The following is a 9,612-nucleotide window of genomic DNA, read 5'->3' as shown; positions in this document are numbered from 1 at the left end:
AAAGCCCAGAGCCTGAGGTCAAGGGGCTTGGGATATTCAGAGTCTGATGGGGAAACGGGGACAAGGGAAAGCGAGGATGGAAAAGACGGGTGGAGGGAGGGAGGGGGAGACGGGCAGGAGAAGGAATTAAAAAGGGCAAAGAGGTGGAATAAAGAAAAACAGGAAGTCAGAATCGTGGTCAATCCGAGATAGACGTGGGGGAGACAAGGTCAAAACTTCAAGCAAGCAGGGAGCAAAAAACGCACGGGATTGCTGAAGAGCGCTGCCGCTGCCTGCTGCAGCATCCTGCCGGCTCGGCTCGGCTCGGCCCGGCTCGGCTCGGCTCGGCCCGGCTCGGCTCGGCTCGGCTCTGCGGGCCCGGCTCGGCTCGGCTCGGCACTGCGGGCCCGGCTCGGCTCTGCGGGCCCGGCTCGGCTCGGCTCGGCTCGGCCCGGCTCGGCTCTGCGGGCCCGGCTCGGCTCGGCCCGGCTCGGCTCGGCTCGGCTCTGCGGGCTCGGCTCGGCTCGGCTCGGCTCTGCGGGCCCGGCTCTGCCGACTCGGCTCGGCTCGGCTCTACGGGCTCGGCTCGGCTCGGCTCGGCTCTGCGGGCCCGGCTCTACCGACTCGGCTCGGCTCGGCCCGGCTCGGCTCGGCTCGGCTCGGCCCGGCTCTGCGGGCCCGGCTCGGCTCGGCTCGGCTCGGCTCGGCTCGGCCCGGCTCGGCTCGGCCCGGCTCGGCTCTGCGGGCCCGGCTCGGCTCGGCTCGGCTCGGCTCGGCTCGGCTCGGCTCGGCTCGGCTCGGCTCGGCGCGGCTCGGCTCGGCCCGGCTCGGCTCGGCTCGGCTCGGCCCGGCTCTGCGGGCTCGGGGCGCGCTCCGCGGGCGGGCGCGGGGGCGGTGCCGGCGGGCGTGGCGCAGGTTGGGCGGGCCCGGCCCCGCGCTCGCCCCGCCCCGGCCCGCCCGGCGCGGGGGGAGCGGGACGCGGTACCGGGCAGGGCAGGGCGGCGCGTCCCCGGCGGCGGCGGCGGCCGCGCTTGACAGAGCGGGCGGCGGCTGCGGCCCCATGGAGCCCAGCTAGGGGCTGCCGCACCCTCCAGCGGAGGTAGGTGCCGCGGAGCGGATGCGCACCGACAGCCCGGGGCGGGCGGAGCGGTGACAGGTTGGCCGGGGCGGCGGCGGCGTTGTTTTGCGGGAATCGCACCCCCCCTCCAAGCCTTCTTCCCACCGGCGGCCGGGCGCTGCGGTACCGTGGGGAGGGCGGCGGCCCCGCGGTCCCCGCTTCGGCCCGTGACTATTGTTTCTGGTGGCGCCGGGCGGGCGCAGCGAGATGCCGGCGGTGGCGGCTTTGTGCGGGTCGTCCCGGCGGCGGGGCTGCGGCGCTGGGGGGACGCGGAGGGACCGCGGTGGGGAGAGGGACCGGGCGAGACCGTGACCGCGACCGCACGAGCAGAGCCACCCACCCCACCCCCGCCCTTCCTCCTCCTTCTCCTCCTCCTCCTGCCTGCGCAACTTCTCCAAAATCACGGCCGTGGGTGCGCGGGGAGGAGCGGCCGGGCATCGCCCCCCGGCGCTCGCGGCTCCTGCCCCACGGGCACACGCACGGCGGGGCCACGGCGGCGCTCTGCGGAAAGGAGATAGAAACGTGTGACATGGATTTCAAGACGAGCGGTAATGGGATGATTTGGGGTCCCTCGCGTAGCCGGTCGCAGGCGAGAAGCAGGAGGAGAATTTACCCTTCCGAAGTTGGGGCAGAAATTCCTCCCGCTGTCGCCCGGCTTCCTGGCGAAGTGTGCCGGGCGGATGGATGGACTGTCACCTGCGGCTCCCTTAATGGCTTTTTCTGGATGAGGCTGTCGCGGGGCGTGGGTCATCTGCGGCGGCGCGTACGTGGCGGTGGGTGCCGGCTGAAGTGTCGTGCTCCAGAAGTTCTGCATCCCTCCGCGGGGATGCTGCATGGTGCGAGGGCTCTGGGCAAGAGTTGCAGGGCAGTTATTCTCCTTCTCTCATTTCACCCCCAGCACACCTCTTTTTTGAGAGATTCGTTCGGCTTTGGTTTATTTGCCGCTGTTGATGGTAGTTTTCTTGCATGTTCTCCGTCAGAATTATTTTTCTAAAAAGAAAAATTATTCAAATGGCAGGATTCAAAGTATTTATATTGTCTAATGGGGATATATTGTTAAAGAGGAACGCGTATCTGGTTGCCCATTAATTCTTCAGATATTTTCCGTTTAAACTTGATGAGGAAGTGGTGTTCTTTTTTCAAAGTAACCTTTCATGTCATTTATCATTAGCAAATCGGCTTAGCATTCAAAGTAAAGATTTCCTCATAAATGTGCTACTGAGTACTAGTGTTATGTCTGAAACACTCCATAGGACAGAAATGAGCACACCTTCAATTTTTTAATATGTAAATTTGAAAACCTTTCCTTCCATTTCATGACGCTGTGAGTGGCCCTGGTTAATCAGATGTAACTACAGTAACTAGCAGAGAAGGCTGCTGATAGGCAGGGTGGTTTCCTGCACCACTCTGCTAGAGCAACCTGATCAATTAATGCATCCTCACTATTTTGTCCTTGGCATCTCTGATGAATTTTGTAGTATTTCTGTGAGGAGCTCCAGTAGGGAGAATCTGAAGTCTCTTTTCACCTTCAGAGATGACTGAAGCCAGGTTTGAAGAGGGAATAACTGTTTGAGTTGACTGGAGAGTGCTGCTGAGTTCCTGTGTATACATTAAGTTCTGGAGGCGATGCAATAGCCAGAGCTATCTGGGTCAGACTGGAAATCACCTCAGTGATGGCTTTTGCAGGGTCCTGGTCACTTCCTACTGAAAAAAAAAAAAAGGCGACTGTTAAGCTTTTGCAACATGCACCGATTGCATTGTAGGCAAGATCTGGAGAATGGAGCAGGTCACACTGAGCACCCTGCAACTTCAGGATGCTTGAGTTCACTGTGCAGAGCCTGCAGCAGTATGAATTACAGGGGAAAAAATGCATTTAGATGTAACAAAGGCTGCTGGCTCATCTCCTGCATGAGGAACTAATTTTTTAAAAAAAATCTGGCTCCCGTTTCTGCCTCTGACACAAACTGCCAGTGTAGCTGTGGGCAAATCATTTCATGTTTCCCTCTCTGCTCATCTCTGCCTGACCTGCCAAGGTCTCATCTGTACAGGGTTGTCTGTTCAGACCCCAGCTCAAACCCCTTACTTTCCACCAGCTGCCTTGCACACAGCAGCCTGAAACCAAATGTAGGTGGTACCTCTCTGCTCTGGGGGGATACAGTTTGACATTCAAATACTGCTGCTGGAGCCAGTCATACAGATGTAGCAGCCTCACAGCAACTCATCAATCTCTAATCCTACCCCTCTTCTAATCCAGTCATTCTCTGCTGCTGATGGAATGCCCGGCATCATTTGAGCTGTGTTTGGCTGCGTGCTCGCCCTCATGTCGGCGAGCCTTCATCAAGCCAGGAAAGCAAGTGGTAGTGGAGATGGGCTGAGGATCACCAGCTTTTCAGGACACAGACTGTCACTTGACTACAAAGCCCCTGGCACGAGAGGCCTGGTGTGATTTAGAAATAGAAATTAAAGCTAAAGGGTGAATTGCACCAATGTCACAGAAAAATGACCAGAAAATGGAACCGTGGGCATTCCTGCACAGCCAGCTGTGTGCTGGTCGGGAGGGAACGGAGGTGGAAGGGAGCAGCTCCCTCGGCGTAACAACGGCATTCTTATTTTAGCATGGAAGACAGCCAGAGATAAGGAGTGGTTGTCATCCGGCTGGTTGGAGGATAAAAAAAAAAAAAAAAAGAAAAGAAAAAAAAGAAAAGCTGTGTGGAAAAATATTTTGTTGTAGGTACTAAAGGAAAAAAAAAGCAGATAACCTTGCAAGTGATAGTCTAACTATGTAAAGCTGGCAGGACAAGACTTTTCCCATAAAATCCAGAATCATCCTAATTAAGCCCAGACCCTGTTAAATGACACATGGCTTTATTTATTTCAGATGTTTCTAGGTCCTAAAGATGGGGCCAAATGTGAAGAGTTTGATGTGGCAGATAGTTTAACCCCAATTACTTTTACATAAATCACATGATTGGTACAGTAGCCAAGTACCTCTGATGGGTGCCTCAGAGCTACTAATAAAAAAAAGATATTTTAGAAAATCCCCTGAAAAATCTATGGCAGCGCAGGTGGGGGTTTATGGAAGAGAGGTGGCCATGCTCTCCACAGGCAGGAAGATAGCAGTGTGGGAGCTGTTGTGGTGCTGTGTGCTTGCCGGTCTGTAGGCACAGGCAGCTGAAATGGTGGCTTTGTAGAACAGGCAGCCAGAGAAAGGGACATAAAATGGGAGCTGACAAATATTCTTGTTATGAAACTGGGATGGAAGAATGATTTATGGGGGTACTTGCTTTTATTTTATTTTGTTTTATTTTATTTTGAGAGAAAGGAGATAGTTGGTGATGTGTGGCACTAGCCATGGATGGCTTTGTTTTGAGATCAGGTTGTGCTGGGTCTTGCCTCCAGAAACAGCATCTACAGAACAACAATACAGTGAAGCGCTTCCCAGCATTGCTTGAGTTTCACAGACTCTTTTCAGGATGAAAAAGTTTTCCTTATGTTCAAAGCCGTAGGCCTAAATCCTCCCAGCAGACTCTAGATTTCAAAAAAGAGGTGTCTGTATAAGAGGTCCTAGGCTGCCAGGATCTTTGTTAGCCTGTCTCAGTTCTCCTAGGGAATTTCCTTTCCGGGGTTTGCAATATTGCCCATCCCTCCCAGGGCACTGAGTTACTCTGTAAATAGGCCACTCTGTGGAGGAGCTGCTCTGCTGGGTGATTTAATGTTGCTTGTTAGTTCTGGCTTCCCTTTTTTCCCAGTCCCACCCAGTTCTATCCATACTGTCCTTTAGTGTACAGAGCAGTGCTGTAACATGGCTGAGGTGATTTTACAGAGTCACATCTGTAGGATTTTGCCAGTCCTGTGGGTGGCTGGGTGTCCTGGGGGCCCTTGTGTCAGCTGCAGCTCCATATTCAATTGCTGGCTTTGGTTGTGAATGACTGGATCCCTCTGAGCAGGACCTGTTTCCAGCATCCTTTTGTATTTCCTTGTTAATAGAATCATAGAGTAGTTGGATCAGAAGGGACCTTACAGGTAATCTAGTCCAACCCCCTGCAGTAAGCAGGGACATCTTCAACTAGATTAGGTTGCTCAAAGCCCTGTCCAACCTGACTTGGGATGCTTCCAGGCATGAAACATTTGTCACCTCTCTGGGCAACCTGTTGCAGTGTCTCCTCATTCTCCCAGTAAAAAAATTCTTCCTTAATGTCCAGTTTAAGTTGACCCTAGATTAAAACCATTACCCCTTGTCCTATTGCAACAGCCCCTGCTAAAGCGTCTGTCCGTGTCTGTCCTGTCAGTCCTCGCTGGACACTGGAAGATGCTGTAGAGTTTTCCTGGAGCCTTTTCTAGGCTGAACAGCCCCAGCTCTCTCAGCCTGTCCTCATAGGAAAGGTGCTTCAACCCAGGATCATCTTCCTCGTGCTCCTCTGGACCTGTTCCAACAAGTCCATGTCTTTCCCGTGCTGAGGACACCAGAGCTGGATGCAGTATTCCAGGTGGGGTCTCACAAGAGTGGAGGGTGTCCTTGATCCCACTGTTTATGTCACTGATGAAGTTATTAAAGGATACCAGACCCAGTATGGACCTCTGAGGGACACCACTCATCACTGATCTCAATTTGTGCATGTCGTTGTTTGGAAATGCTTCTTTTAAGATATCAGATGGCTAAATGTTCTCAAGAATTAAACAGAGAGCCCGGGGTAGGTCTCCTGTTTGTTTCCTCCACCCTCTTCAGGGAAAAGGTGTCCTTCAGCTTAGTAGCTTCCAGGTGTTTGTATTGCTCCCAGTCCCTTCAGAGTGGCTGGAGAGCAGCCACTATAGCCGCGGGAAGGCAACTGCTGCTGACTCGAAGAGCAAGCTGGGTGTGGGTTTGGGTTCCCCCCACCTCCCCATGGCAGGCACAGAGATACCAGAACAAACCCCAGGACTGACTGACTGTGTCCCCAAATGTCTTATCATTGTGTTATCTTTGGGCTGATGATGGGGGGTGAGCTCTGATTGACAAGGGAGGTGAGGGAAGTTTGCTGTGATACCTCACTAAGCTTCAGTGGGGCTGCTGAGGGCAGGTCCCTGAACATTCCAGGTGCAGCTCCAAATTGATTTGGTCGGGCTCGTTTTGAAAACCAGTCTCTCTTCCAATGTCTGCATGTGCTTCAACCTTTTTAATTATTCTGCACTTTTTCTGTGGCATGGAAACAAAGAGGTGGAAGTACAGTGGCCACCAGGAGGGCCAAGAGGGCAATGGCTCTTGCCTGCCCTGGCAGTCAGCATGCTTCTCATAGCAAAGCCAAGTTATTTGGAGGAGTGCAGGTCTTTCAGTCCAGGAAAAAATAATTTGTTAATGGCCAGAGAATAATCACTTTACTCTGAAAAGCCTCTCCAGCTGCATTGCACCAACTGTTCTTTATCAGTCTCTGAATCCTTAATGACAGTAGCAGCTAATTTCTCTTTCTGTGTTTTTCTAGCTGCAATGTCCTATTTTCTCTGAGTTTATTGAGAAAATAATGGAAGTCATTACATAGCTACTTGTCACCTTTCAGAGAAGAAAACTTCTCCCTGCCTGAATGGCCAAGTTAGTTATTTGGTGGCTGACTCAGACAATAGCAACTTTCTGTAGCTCATCAGTTATTAATCTGTGCCTAGTGAATAAACTAATTAACTAGAGGAGTGTTACTGAAGGTCTAGTCTGTGATTATCAGATTATGGTGAATAAACTGTTCACAAACAATATGACAAAGGCACATATACATTCTGTTGCATATAAGCAAAAAAATCAAGAAACAAAGGGTTAGGAGTGACAAAGTGAGAAATGTGAATTCATTGTGTTTATTTTCTTTTAAATTTGATTGTCTTTGAAGCTTATGTGGCAGTACTGCACAAAATGATTCTTGGTTAAAAGAAAACTATTAGGTATTCCATATGTATCTGTAATAACTAGGCTAAAGAAAAGATAGTGAGGAGCATTGGAATAGATGGGAAATGAGAATGGAAGACACAGAAAATAAAGTGAAATGTGAAGTATTTTTGTGTTTTCGTGATACACATCTTTCTGGTTGTTGGTGATGGATCACTTGCTGTAGAGCTGGATCTACACAAGGCCACTGCAAAGCAAACAGGAAGGGCAACACATTGTTTTTTAATCAGGATTTTAACCAAGAAGTCAGGCATCACTGTCTGAATAATAGATGCCTTCATCTCCAGCCTTGGTGATGGGGCTAGGGATCTGAGGCAGCTCTCAGCCAGGAGGTCTGCCCTGCAGAAATTTGGGGGAGAGGACTTCTGCTATAGCCATATACTTGTTACACTCTTATAGATATATATATATTTATTATATAATTATAGCCATAGACTTCTGCTTGCTCTGCAGGCTGTGGGATGCTGAGGGGAGACCAGAAGGAAGTAGGAGCATATAAGCAGATCCTAGAAGGCGCACACAGAAGAAGAGCCTTTCTGTTCTCGTGTGACGTCCTTGTAATTCATCTCTGGTCCCTGGGGGATGGATGGAGTTACCTCTTGCCTTTCCATATCTGGAGAAGCCATGTGTGCTTAGAGTGAATTCACAGAGTTTCTGTGACAGAAGGAACTGGGCTCTGCCTTGGAGCTCTGCTGCATTGTGTGTGCAGGATATATCAAGGGGCATCATTCTCTCATGGGACTGGTGGTCCTAAGCTCAGTATCTCACATCTCCCCACACCCATGTGCCTAAGCTTGTGTTCATTTTGCAGAAAATTGCTTGACCATGTTCCAGTTGTGCTACAACCAGAATAATGTTGGTAGGTGGAAGAAGACAGGTGCAAGGAATTTACTTCCCTGCTCACCGAGGAAATGCATCTGCCTTTGGTTTGGGTTTGATGTTTAGGTCCCTAAGTGATTTTTTTAGATGCTTGTGTAACAGCTGTGTTTAGCTTTGAAATCATCACTTCTCTTTTAGGATACATTTTAGGGGTCACCACAGCTTTCTGTCCCCAAAAGGCGGGTATTAAAGTGATGGGGGAAGCCATCAATTGGGTGCCATGAGTGCCATGGATGCCGTGAGTGCTACAGACAGGAAAGTGGAAGCAGCGTAAGGCTGTGTGTTATGGATCCCCATGCTCCTAGCATGAACCTCAGAGCTGTGCAGTGACTGTCCTGAGGGACCTAGCACAGCCTCCCACCAGAAATGAATAGGTCAGGAGACAAGGTAGAAGCCCTTGATCACAAACAGGCTACAGACATCTTAGACTCACTTTGGTTACTGGAAAGGCTGGTCAGCACTCTTACTTTGTATTTGCTTTTTGGTGGAACTGAAGAGCTCTTTTGCTCTGCAGCATTAAGATCCAAATATTTTGGGACCTGATAATTCTGATTTTCTTGAGAAGAGGTGCCCCTACATTCCTAGGGAGCTGAGGTTCTCAGTCGAGTAGCCTTTTATTTTTAAAAAGGAAGGAGGTGTTTTTATTAGAGTTTCCTGTTTTGAACTCTTTGGTTAGAGGGTATGAAGTGGTCATAGGAGGAAGACTTATCATTTAGATAAGTTGTCTCTTTGTATTTTCTTGTTTGTATACATAATACTCATATATAAATTACTTTCACATATATATATTATTATATATTTTGAATTGTGCAATTTTCCCCAGTTCTGTTTAAGGCTGCTACTTAAAGGAAATCTAAGTAAGGTTTCCTGTCAAGAATGGTTTAGATTTAGCTGGCTCTGCCTGGGGCTGAGGGATGGGTTAGAACACTTCTCAAGGTCCTTTTCAGGACCCTTGCTGTGATTCTAGGCAGTTACTCTACAAAACAGATTCATAGTAGGTTGTGCTGCTTATGCTGAAAGGGTTTTACTATAGCATTTAATGTGGCTATTTGTTTGAAAAGGAAATAATAGGTAATTGTAGCATAGTTACTGCTGCTGCATTGGACAAATGTTTCTTTAAAGAGGAAAACAACTGATGTTACATTTTTAGACCAGCATCATGATATGGCTGTGATTAATTTTTCCAGGAGCTTTGTGTTTTTTTATATCTGCTTAAGTGTATTAACATTTTAAAAGGTCAAAGGTAAGCTTTAAAATGGATGCCAAATTAAGATGGATGGGAGGAAAATGACATTTACTTCTTGTTACTGCACATTGTTTGAATTTGACCAAAGGCAAAAACAAAACAAAGAACAACCCTCCCCCCCATCCACATGCACGCACGCATGTGTGCATGCGTGGACAGCCAGCCATGTTCCCACCACCTGCCTTCCCTCCACACCTGGTCTGGCAAAATCTTATTCACCAGGGCTGATTAACCATGATAATCATCATTATTATCCTAACAAAATCAGTAGTCCAGTGTATTCACTTCCAGACATCCTTTGTATTCTTTTCCAAAGTATATAATTTAACTAGTGTGAGTGGACTCTGTAAATAAAAGTAGCTAAAATATAAATATTAGGAAAACATGGCTAATGAGAACTCTAACCACATTACCATTTCCTGCCCTTGCTGTGTTTGAGATGATGATTTCATCAGGGAAGGGACTGGACCCTCATCCCTATTCATG

General features: G+C 49.5%; 1 protein-coding gene across 2 annotated transcripts in view; it reads left to right on the top strand.

Moving 5' to 3' along the window:
- Positions 1-932: 932 nt before the first annotated feature.
- The window catches only part of RAI2 (retinoic acid induced 2), a 45,825-nt gene continuing 37,145 nt past the window's right edge, over positions 933-9,612 (top strand). Inside the window, exon 1 of one of the 2 annotated variants that reach the window (XM_058828253.1) lies at positions 933-1,078. The gene's annotated coding sequence lies outside the window, so the exon portion shown is untranslated. Of the gene's footprint in view, positions 1,079-1,495; positions 1,645-9,612 lie in introns of those variants that run through there. The other variant, XM_058828261.1, reaches the window with a different exon arrangement.

This window comes from Poecile atricapillus, chromosome 1 (genome assembly GCF_030490865.1).
Source record: "Poecile atricapillus isolate bPoeAtr1 chromosome 1, bPoeAtr1.hap1, whole genome shotgun sequence".
Lineage (NCBI taxonomy): Eukaryota > Metazoa > Chordata > Aves > Passeriformes > Paridae > Poecile > Poecile atricapillus.
The sequence above is the reverse complement of the archived record's forward strand: the minus strand, read 5'-3'. Positions and strand labels throughout refer to the sequence as shown.